The 10,420-nt window shown below is 36.0% G+C and overlaps 1 pseudogene; it reads left to right on the top strand.

The window, feature by feature from the left end:
• The first annotated feature begins 9,720 nt into the window (after positions 1–9,720).
• On the top strand, positions 9,721–10,420 carry LOC102402747 (annotated as a pseudogene).

Raw genomic sequence — 10,420 nt, forward strand, 5'->3', positions numbered from 1 at the left:
CTAGGTTGGTCATAACTTTCCTTCCAAGGAGTAAGTGTCTTTTAATTTCATGGCTGCAATCACCATCTGCAGTGATTTTGGAGCCCAGAAAATATAGTCTGACACTGTTTCCACTGTTTCCCCATCTATTTCCCATGAAGTGATGTGACCGGATGCCACGATCTTCGTTTTCTGAATGTTGAGCTTTAAGCCAACATTTTCACTCTCCACTTTCACTTTCATCAAGAGGCTTTTTAGTTCCTCTTCACTTTTTGCCTTAAGGGTGATGTCATCTGCATATCTGAGGTTATTGATATTTCTCCCGGCAATCTTGATTCCAGCTTGTGCTTCTTCTAGTCCAGCGTTTCTCATGATGTACTCTGCATAGAAGTTAAATAAGCATGGGGACAATATACAACCTTGACGTACTCCTTTTCCTATTTGGAACCAGTCTGTTGTTCCATGTCCAGTTCTAACTGTTGCTTTCTGACCTGCATACAGATTTCTTAAAAGGCAGATCAGGTGGTCTGGTATTCCCATCTCTTTCAGAATTTTCCAGTTTATTGTGAAATAAGTCAAAGGCTTTGGCATAGTCAATAAAGCAGAAATAGATGTTTTTCTCGACCTCTCTTGCTTTTCCCATGATCCAGTGGATGTTGGCAATTTGATCTCTGGTTCCTCTGCCTTTTCTAAAACCAGCTTGAACATCAGGAAGTTCACGGGTCACGTATTGCTGAAGCCTGGCTTGGAGAATTTTGAGCCTTACCTTACTAGCATGTGAGATGAGTGCATTGTGCGGTAGTTTGAGCATTCTTTGGCATTGCCTTTCTTTGAGATTGGAATGAAAATTGACCTTTTCCAGTCCTGTGGCCACTGCTGAGTTTTCCAAATTTGCTGGCATATTGAGTGCAGCACTTTCACAGCATCATCTTTCAGGATTTGAAATAGCTCAACTGGAATTCCATCACCTCCACTAGCTTTGTTCGTAGTAAGGCTTTCTAAGGCCCACTTAACTTCACATTCCAGGATGTCTGGCTCTAGGTCAGTGATCACACCATCGTGATTATCTGGGTCGTGAAGATCTTTTTTGTACAGTTCTTCTGTGTATTCTTGTCACCTCTTCTTAATATCTTCTGCTTCTGTTAGGTCCATACCATTTCTGTCCTTTATAGAGCCCATCTTTGCATGAGATGTTCCCTTGGTATCTCTAATTTTCTTGAAGAGCTCTCTAGTCTTTCCCATTCTGTTGTTTTCCTCTATTTCTTCGCATTGAGCACTGAGGAAGGCTTTCTTATCTCTTCTTGCTATTCTTTGGAACTCTGCATTCAGATGCTTATATCTTTCCTTTTCTCCTTTGCTTTTCACTTCTCTTCTTTTCACAGCTATTTGTAAGGCCTCCCCAGACAGCCATTTTGCTTTTTTGCATTTCTTTTCCATGGGGATGGTCTCTTAAATAGAAAGAAAAATACCTAATTCTCTTAAAATTATATTTTTAGACAAGTGGGCTTTATCTCAGGGATGCAAGGATTCTTCAATATCTGCAAATCAAACAATGTAATACACCACGTTAACAAATTGAAAAATAAAAACCATATGATTATCTCAATAGATGCAGAGAAAGCCTTTGACAAAATTCAACATCCTTTTATGATAAAAACTCAGCAGAAAGCAGAAATAGAAGGACCATATCTCAACATAATAAAAGCTATATATGACAAACCCACAGCAAACATTATCCTCAATGGTGAAAAATTGAAAGCATTTCCTCTAAAGTCAGGAAAAAGACAAGGGTGCCCAGTTTCACCACTACTATTCAACATAGTTTTGGAGTTTTGGCCACAGCCATCAGAGCAGAAAAAGAAATAAAAGGAATCCAATTTGGAAAAGAAGAAGTAAAACTCTCACTGTTTGCAGATGACATGATCCTCTACATAGAAAACCCTAAAGACTCCACCAGAAAATTACTAGAACTAATCAACGATTATAGTAAAGTTGCAGGATATAAAATCAACACACAGAAATCCCTTGCATTCCTATACACTAAGAATGAGAAAACAGAAAGAGAAATTAAGGAAACAATTCCATTCACCATTGCAACGGAAAGAATAAAATACTTAGGAATATATCTACCTAAAGAAACTAAAGACCTATATATAGAAAACTATAAAACACTAGTGAAAGAAATCAAAGAGGACACTAATAGATGGAGAAATATACCATGTTCACGGATTGGAAGAATCAATATAGTGAAAATGAGTATACTACCTAAAGCATTTATAGATTCAATGCAATCCCTATCAAGCTACCAATGGTATTTTTCAGAGATCTAGAACAAATAATTTCACAATTTGTATGGAAATACAAAAAACCTCAAATAGCCAAAGCAATCTTGAGAAAGAAGAATGGAACTGGAGGAATCAACCCTACCTTATCTTTGACAAAGGAGGCAAGAATATACAATGGATTAAAGACAATCTCTTTAACAAGTGGTGCTGGGAACTCTGGTCAACCACTTGTAAAAGAATGAAACTAGAGCACTTTCTAACACCATACACAAAAATAAACTCAAAATGGATTAAAGATCTAAACTTAAGACCAGAAACTATAAAACTCCTTGAGGAGAACATAGGCAAAACACTCTCTGACATACATCACAGCAGGATCCTCTATGACCCACCTCCAAGAATATTGGAAATAAAAGCAAAAATAAACAAATGGGACCTAATTAAGCTTAAAACTTCTGCACAAAAAAGGAAAGTATAAGCAAGGTGAAAAGACAGCCTTCAGAATGGGAGAAAATAATAGCAAATGAAGCAACTGACAAACAACTAATCTCAGAAATATACAAGCAATTCCTACAGCTCAATTCCAGAGAAATAAATGACCCAATCAAAAAATGGGCCAAAGAACTAAATAGACATTTCTCCAAAGAAGACATACAGATGGCTAACAAACACATGCAAAGATGCTCAACATCACTCATTATCAGAGAAGTGCAAATCAAAATCACTATGAGGTACCATTTCACGCCAGTCAGAATGGCTGAGATCCAGAAATCTACAAGTAATAAATGCTGGAGAGGATGTGGAGAAAAGGGAACCCTCTTACACTGTTGGTGGGAATGCAAAGTAGTACAGCCACTATGGAGAACAGTGTGGAGATTCCTTCAAAAACTGGGAATAGAACTGCCTTATGACCCAGCAATCCCACTGCTGGGCATACACACTGAGGAAACCAGAAGGGAAAGAGACACGTGTACCCCAATGTTCATCGCAGCACTCTTTATAATAGCCAGGACATGGAAGCAACCTAGATGTCCATCAGCAGATGAATGGATACACAATGGAGTATTACTCAGCCATCAAAAAGAATACATTTGGATCAGTTCTAATGAGGTGGATGAAACTGGAGCCTATTATACAGAGTGAAGTAAGCCAGAAAGAAAAACACCAATACAGTATACTAATGCATATATATGGAATTTAGAAAGATAGTAACAATAACCCTGTGTATGAGACAGCAAAAGAGACACTGATGTATAGAACAGTCTTATGGACTCTGTGGGAGAGGGAGAGGGTGAGATGATTTGGGAGAATGGCATTGAAATATGTATAATATCATATATGAAACAAGTCACCAGTCCAGGTTCGATGCACGATACTGGATGCTTGGGGCTGGTGCACTGGGACGACCCAGAGGGATGGTATGGGGAGGGAGGAGGGAGGAGGATTCAGGATGGGGAACACGTGTATGCCTGTGGCGGATTCATTTTGATATATGGCAGAACCAATACAATATTGTAAAGTTTAAAAATAAAATAAAATTAAAAAAAATTATACTTTAAAAAATGTAGTACTATTATATTACTCAAGCCAAATTTTTTTCTACAGATGAAATATATTAGCTGGAAACAATATAACAAATTAAAAATGTTTATTAATCCATAAACTCTTTATATACTTTTTTTTATAGTAACAAGTCAATTATTGGATGTAGGCTAGCAATCACAGCTAATTTCATTTGTTTATATATATTATGACAAAACTCTTGACAAGACACCAAGGGAAGTTATTGATAAAAATATTTTGGAAATATTAAATAGTTTTGTAAGTTTTCAGAGTTTTGGTCATTACTTTCTGAGTTATAGTTTTCAAAGATTACTTTCAATACTTTTGAGGGCTGAACTTGCCTTGGATTTTAGAGATGTCAGGCAGAGGCAATTAACAAAGCAAAGATGTACAGTTTCATTTTTATGTATTCCATTTTTTAAATGTCTTATGCTTCCTTCCTCCCTCAGTTAGAATAATTCTGACAAGTTATGCTTGAAATGTGGCCCTTAGCATTATGAGGAATTGCAAAAGAAATTTCAGGACAATGTATTCCCTTACCTATAAACACAGCTTAATGCATGTTTATCAGTGATGATTGGTCTAGAGTCATTGTTTTTTTAGTGCAACTGTGTATCATGTTGAAGGATTCCTCAGAAACTTCTAACTAGGACAACTCCTTGAAGGGCATTAATTGCTGCTTGGGGGTTTACCCTCCCAGTGGCCCCAGTTAAGGAAAGCATGTCACATTATTCTTTTGTTTCTATAAGGGCACCACTTGCTCTATGAAAAGGAGTCCATCCCCTGACACAATGAATGCTCTAGTGAGTTCTTCCTTCCTGCTAAAACCATATCTTTTTGATAGACTCAAGACTCTCTCTTGTGTAGCAATGATAATCATAGTAATTTTCAGACTCTGCTTTCATATATTGATGTAGTAGTTTAGAACATATGATGTAGGCAGCCATTTATGTTGGTAATTTCAAAGAGGTGAAAACCAGAGATCAGACTTGTCCACATGATAAAGAGGCAGAGATTAAGCAGACAAATACAGGGAATGTTGACAGTAACAGGAAGGACAGAAGAGAAAGGAGTTGTTTCAATACTACTTAAGCACTAAATAAGAGTATTAAAGGACTAATGTAAGAAAAAATAACCTGACCAATTATATGGGGATGGGAAAAAGGGACTCGTGTCTCTAACTATTTCTTCCATATCTTATTTTTTAAAAAAGAGATATTTCATTCCATAGCTTATACCTTTGATGAGGTTTTTATTTCTCTCTCCTCTGGTAAGAAGAAATTAAACCATTAATTTAGCCATCCTGCAGTTTCTCTATATACATATGATATTATTATTATTTTTGTCTCATCTTATTCCTTTCAAACTTCTGTAATAATGTTGAGGGTGGGTCTTGCAACAGATAAATGTATCTGACAGCTGCTATTTTGTTTGAAGTAATGTACTAAGTTATTGATGCAACTGTATGAAGAAAGAGAAAATTATATCAGCTTTAGAAGAAGCAATGACAGCATTTGGGTTTATATTTCTCATGATGCAGTATCTCCCATTCTATGAAAATACAGAAAAATTTTGGAACTTTCCCTTTATCCCACAAGTGGTAGTGATCTCTAAATGAAATATTCTTTATGATTTATTTGACCATTGCTATCTTTTGATTCTGTCATGGTGAACTTCAGGATCCACTGAGCAGCAGCCATACTGTCTTTGGTAAGGTCTGAACTTTAGCCTTGAGGAGGAAGGCTCCTTTCCAAGTTTTAGAGCTCTATTTATATCTTTATAGTTACTCTCCTTCCATAACTTAATAGTTGTTTATATTATATATTGGCTTAATTAAAAAGTTCTTTTAAAACATATACTGTCTGATTATCCTATATGATTTCTGAGGTGTATAAAGTAGTTTAGATTAGTGTAACAGCTAGCTAATGATTAAGTTTTAGGGCCCAAATCAGTCTTACAGTGTTGGAGCCAACCTGTTTGTGACTTTCTTGCTGAAAGTTAACCATTTATCTACTGCTAACGTCTTTTTCAAGACTTACTCTTATAAAATGTGAGTAACTAAGAGACCCCCAAGGCGAAGGCAATGGCACCCCACTCCAGTATTCCTGCCTGGAAAATCCCATGGACGGAGGACCCTGGTAGGTTGCAGCCCATGGGGTCGCTGAGAGTTGGACATGACTGAGCGACTTCACTTTCACTTTTCACTTTCATGCATTGGAGAAGGAAATGGCAACCCACTCCAGTGTTCTTGCCTGGAGAATCCCAGGGATGGCAGAGCCTGGTGGGCTGCCATCTATGGGGTTCCACAGAGTTGGACACGACTGAAGCAATTTAGCAGCAGCAGCAAGAGACCCCCAAAGAGGTAACCACAGATGGCTCTGCTGTGATTTCTCTTTCTCCTTTTCTTTTTTCACTTCTTTCCTCTTCCTTACTTCCTTTCTTTTTTCTATAGCTTGTTAGGAAGTGTGAGAAAAAGAATTGGCTGTGGGAGGGAAACAGAGTGATGCGACCTTGTTGAATGAAGCAAAAAATGCACAGAGACGGAGGGGTGTTTAAATGGTGAGTTACCATGGCTTGTCATAATGACTGATAACAAAAGGTAGTATTCATCTTTTTTATGGAAGGTGAAAATTCACTTTAAGAGTTATAACTATTTATGAAATGTACTTTTTTAAACAAAAAAGAAATATAACATTCTCTAGGAACAGTATTGGAGAAGGAAATGGCAACCCACTCCAGTGTTCTTGCCTAGAGAATCCCAGGGATGGGGGAGCCTGGACTATGGGGTCGCACAGAGTCGGACACGACTGAAGCGACTTAGCAGCAGCAGCAGCAGCAGGAACAGTATAATAAGTGATAAACAGCCATGTAATGATTTCAGTAAATATTCAGAGTTCTTCTCTACGTTGGAGAATAAAAATATATGTAGACATTATAAATTGTGAGCGGAATTTATATATTGTCTCAGTTATTGTCCCAGAGGAAAGAAGAATGTCAAAACTTCCTTGAGGCCCTGTGTTCAGGTTTCTCAACCCTGTAATACACATGTGCACACTTACAACTTTCAGCACCAGTAGTCATTTTTCTATCTTCCTCCAACCTCACACCCTTGCTTCTTTGCTCTCTTGGTGAATTTATATCTTCCTTTCCCCCCAAATTTCTCTTTTCAAGTCAGTTATATTCACATGTCTTTTAAGATACATTCTACCACTGTTCTCCCTGTTTCACAGATCTATTCATGTGAACTAAGATTTTTAGCTTTCTTCATATTGTGAATATCCATCCATAGTTGATGTGTCTGTGTGTGTCTTTTTTTTTTTGTATTTGTATTGTGTTTTAGTTTTTGATTTAGAAATAAGCTGTGAGTAAGAGAGCAAATCAGAAGATAAAGTTCTTTCTATAATAATATTTCACTCAAGCTCAGTGTTTTTTGTTCTGTATAAGTATTTTGAAATTATAACTAAATGTGATATTGTTCATCATATCCTCATATCTATTATATATTTAAGATTATTTGGATTGTAATTTTTGTGCTTTCTATAATCACATAAATGGAAATGGCATGAAAATGCTGAAAAGAAAACTAAAACTATTTATTGAAAAAGATTATTGTTCCACAAGAATTTTCTTTTGTAGCTAAGTAAGGAATTTTTCAAGTTACTATTTACCTAGATGTCACCCTGGGGTGAGGGAGAATTCAACTGTTAAGAAGTTATTTTTCTGTAACAGGGAAAATATCTGAATGAAATATAAAAGTGAAAATACTTTGTATTTACTTTATAAATTTTTAATTTGATAAAATATCAAACAAATAAATTCTGCAAAAGTGGTACAAATATCTACCATTAACCTTTTAACCAGATTGAGCAATAGTTTACATTCTGCCTGGAATATTTATCTCATCTATTATCTATGTAAATATTCTATTTCTCATTATATTTTCATTCACTAGTTTTTAGTACCCATTTAACTTCCTAACTTCACTATTCCTTCTATATTTGTTAGTTAGGATACTGATGTCAGGAATAGCTTTTATTTATATATTCTTTTAAATTTATCAGTATGAGTGTGGATTCTTATTTCCTCTGGTTCATTAGTGTTATAGTTTTTCTTAATACCCCAATTGTCTTAGAACTGGCCCTTTAAGAGTCATAGGTCCTTAAAATTGGCTTCCATTTCTTTCTCATGTGTCCCTTTATTTCTTGGAGACTTTCCATTTTCTTTATTTAAGTATATTTTAAGTATATTTAAGTATAATATTTTGTTAGTTTCAGGCATACAGCATACTGATTTATTATTATTGCAGATTATACTTCATTATGCTATGGAGTATATCCTTGTTGCTTACCTATTTTATAATAGTAGTTTTTTACTCCCAAGCCCTTAATTTGTTCCTCTTCCCTCCCTTTCCCCTTTGGTAGCCACAGTTTGTTTCCTATACTTGTGAGTCTTTCTCTTTTTTGCAATACATTAATTTGCATTAATTTTTAAATTTGACATCAGTGATATCATACAGTACTTGTCTTTTACTGACTTACCTCACTAAGCATAACATAATTTAGGGCCATCCACATTGCTGCAAATGGCAGTATTTTGTCTTTTTTTAGGGCTGAGTAATATTTCATTGTACTGTATTGTTGTTCAGTTGCTCAGTCATATCTGAATCTGCAACATGTCAGGCTCTTCTGTCCTCCATTATCTCCTGGAGCTTTCTCAAATTCATATCTATTGAGTCAGTGATGCTATATATATATATATGTATGTACACCATATCGTCTTAATCCAATCATCTGTTGATGGGCATGGGGATTGCTTCCATGTTTTGGCTATTGTAAATAGTGTTTCTATGAACACTGAGATGCCTTTTTTTGAATGATTGTTTTAATTTTTCTAGATATATAACCAGGAGTGGAACTGCTGGATCATATGGTAGGTTTAGTTTTAGTTTTTTGAGAAACCTCCCTACTGTTCTCCAATTACTTTATACACTAACTTACAGTCCCACCAACAGTTAGGTGTGTTCCCCTTTCCTCACATCCTCAACATTTGTTTTTTGTAGACTTTTTGATAATAAACATTCTGACAGATGTAATATGCTATCTCATTGCTTTTTAATTTTTATTTCTCTAATAACTTGTGATATCAAGCATCTTTTTATGTGCTTTTTAGCCATTTTGTATGTCTTGGGAAAAATGTCCCTTTAAGTCCTGTATTCTTTTTTTTTTTTTTTTTGATTGTTTGTTTGATGTGGAGTTGTATGAGCCGTTTGTATATTTTGGACATTAACCTTTGTGAGTTGCATTATTTTCAAAAATTTTCTCCCATTCCATAGCTTGTATTTTCATTTTGTCAATGGTTTCCTTTGCTATACAAAAGGTTTTAAGTTTAGTTAGTTCTCATTTATTTTTGCTTTTATTTCTTTTACCTTAGGGAATTGATCCAGGAAAATATTGCTGCAATTTATGTCAAAGAGTGTTTGGCCTGTGTTCTCTTCTAGGAGTTTTATGGTTTCCATTGTTATGTTTAGGTCTTTTACCCATTTTGAGTTTATTTTTGTGTATGGTGTGATTAAGTGTTCTAATTTTATTATTTTACATGTAACTGTCTAATTTTCTCAGCATCACTTGCTGAAGAGACTATATTTTTCCATTGTATATCTTGCCTCCTTAATTGACCATAGGTGTGGGTTTATTTCTGGGCTCTGTATTCTGTTCCATTGACCTAAATGTCTTTGTGCCAATACCATGATATTTTGATTATTGTAGCTTTACAGTATAGTCTGGGGCCTGGAATGGTTATACCTACAGTTCTGTTCTTTTCCCTCAAGATTGCTTTGGCAATTTACTTTCCTTTTATTTTGAATCTATGTGATTCTTTCATCAGGTAACAAGAAATGAATGATAATGGAAAAAATAAATGCAAGCTCTGAAGGCTACTTTGTTCTACTGGGTTTTTCTAACTGGCCTCATCTGGAAGTAGTTCTCTTTGTGGTTGTCTTGATGTTCTACTTGATGACTTTGACAGGCAACCTGTTCATCATTATCTTGTCATACTTGGACTCCCACCTACACACTCCCATGTACTTCTTCCTCTCAAACCTCTCTTTTCTGAATCTCTGCTACTCTACCAGCTTCATCCCTCAGTTGCTGGTCAACCTCTGGGGTCCAGAAAAAACCATCTCTTATACTGGTTGCATGATTCAACTTTATTTTTCCCTTGCACTGGGAACCACTGAATGTGTGCTGTTGGTAGTCATGTCCTATGACTGTTACGCAGCTGTGTGTAGACCCTTGCATTACACTGTCCTCATGCACCCTCGTTTTTGCCATCTGTTGGCTGTGGCTTGTTGGGTAAGTGGCTTCACAAACTCAGCACTTCATTCCTTTTTTACCTTTTGGGTACCTCTGTGTGGACATCGCCAAGTGGACCATTTCCTTTGTGAAGTTCCAGCACTGCTTCGACTGTCATGTGTTGATACCCATGCTAATGAGCTGACCCTCATGGTCATGAGCTCCATTTTTGTTCTTATACCTCTCATCCTTTTTGATTTCTTGCTTAAAGCCTTTCTCAAATACTTGTCTGCATTTTTATAA

The sequence above is a fragment of the Bubalus bubalis genome, chromosome 2, assembly GCF_019923935.1.
Source record: "Bubalus bubalis isolate 160015118507 breed Murrah chromosome 2, NDDB_SH_1, whole genome shotgun sequence".
Taxonomy (NCBI): domain Eukaryota; kingdom Metazoa; phylum Chordata; class Mammalia; order Artiodactyla; family Bovidae; genus Bubalus; species Bubalus bubalis.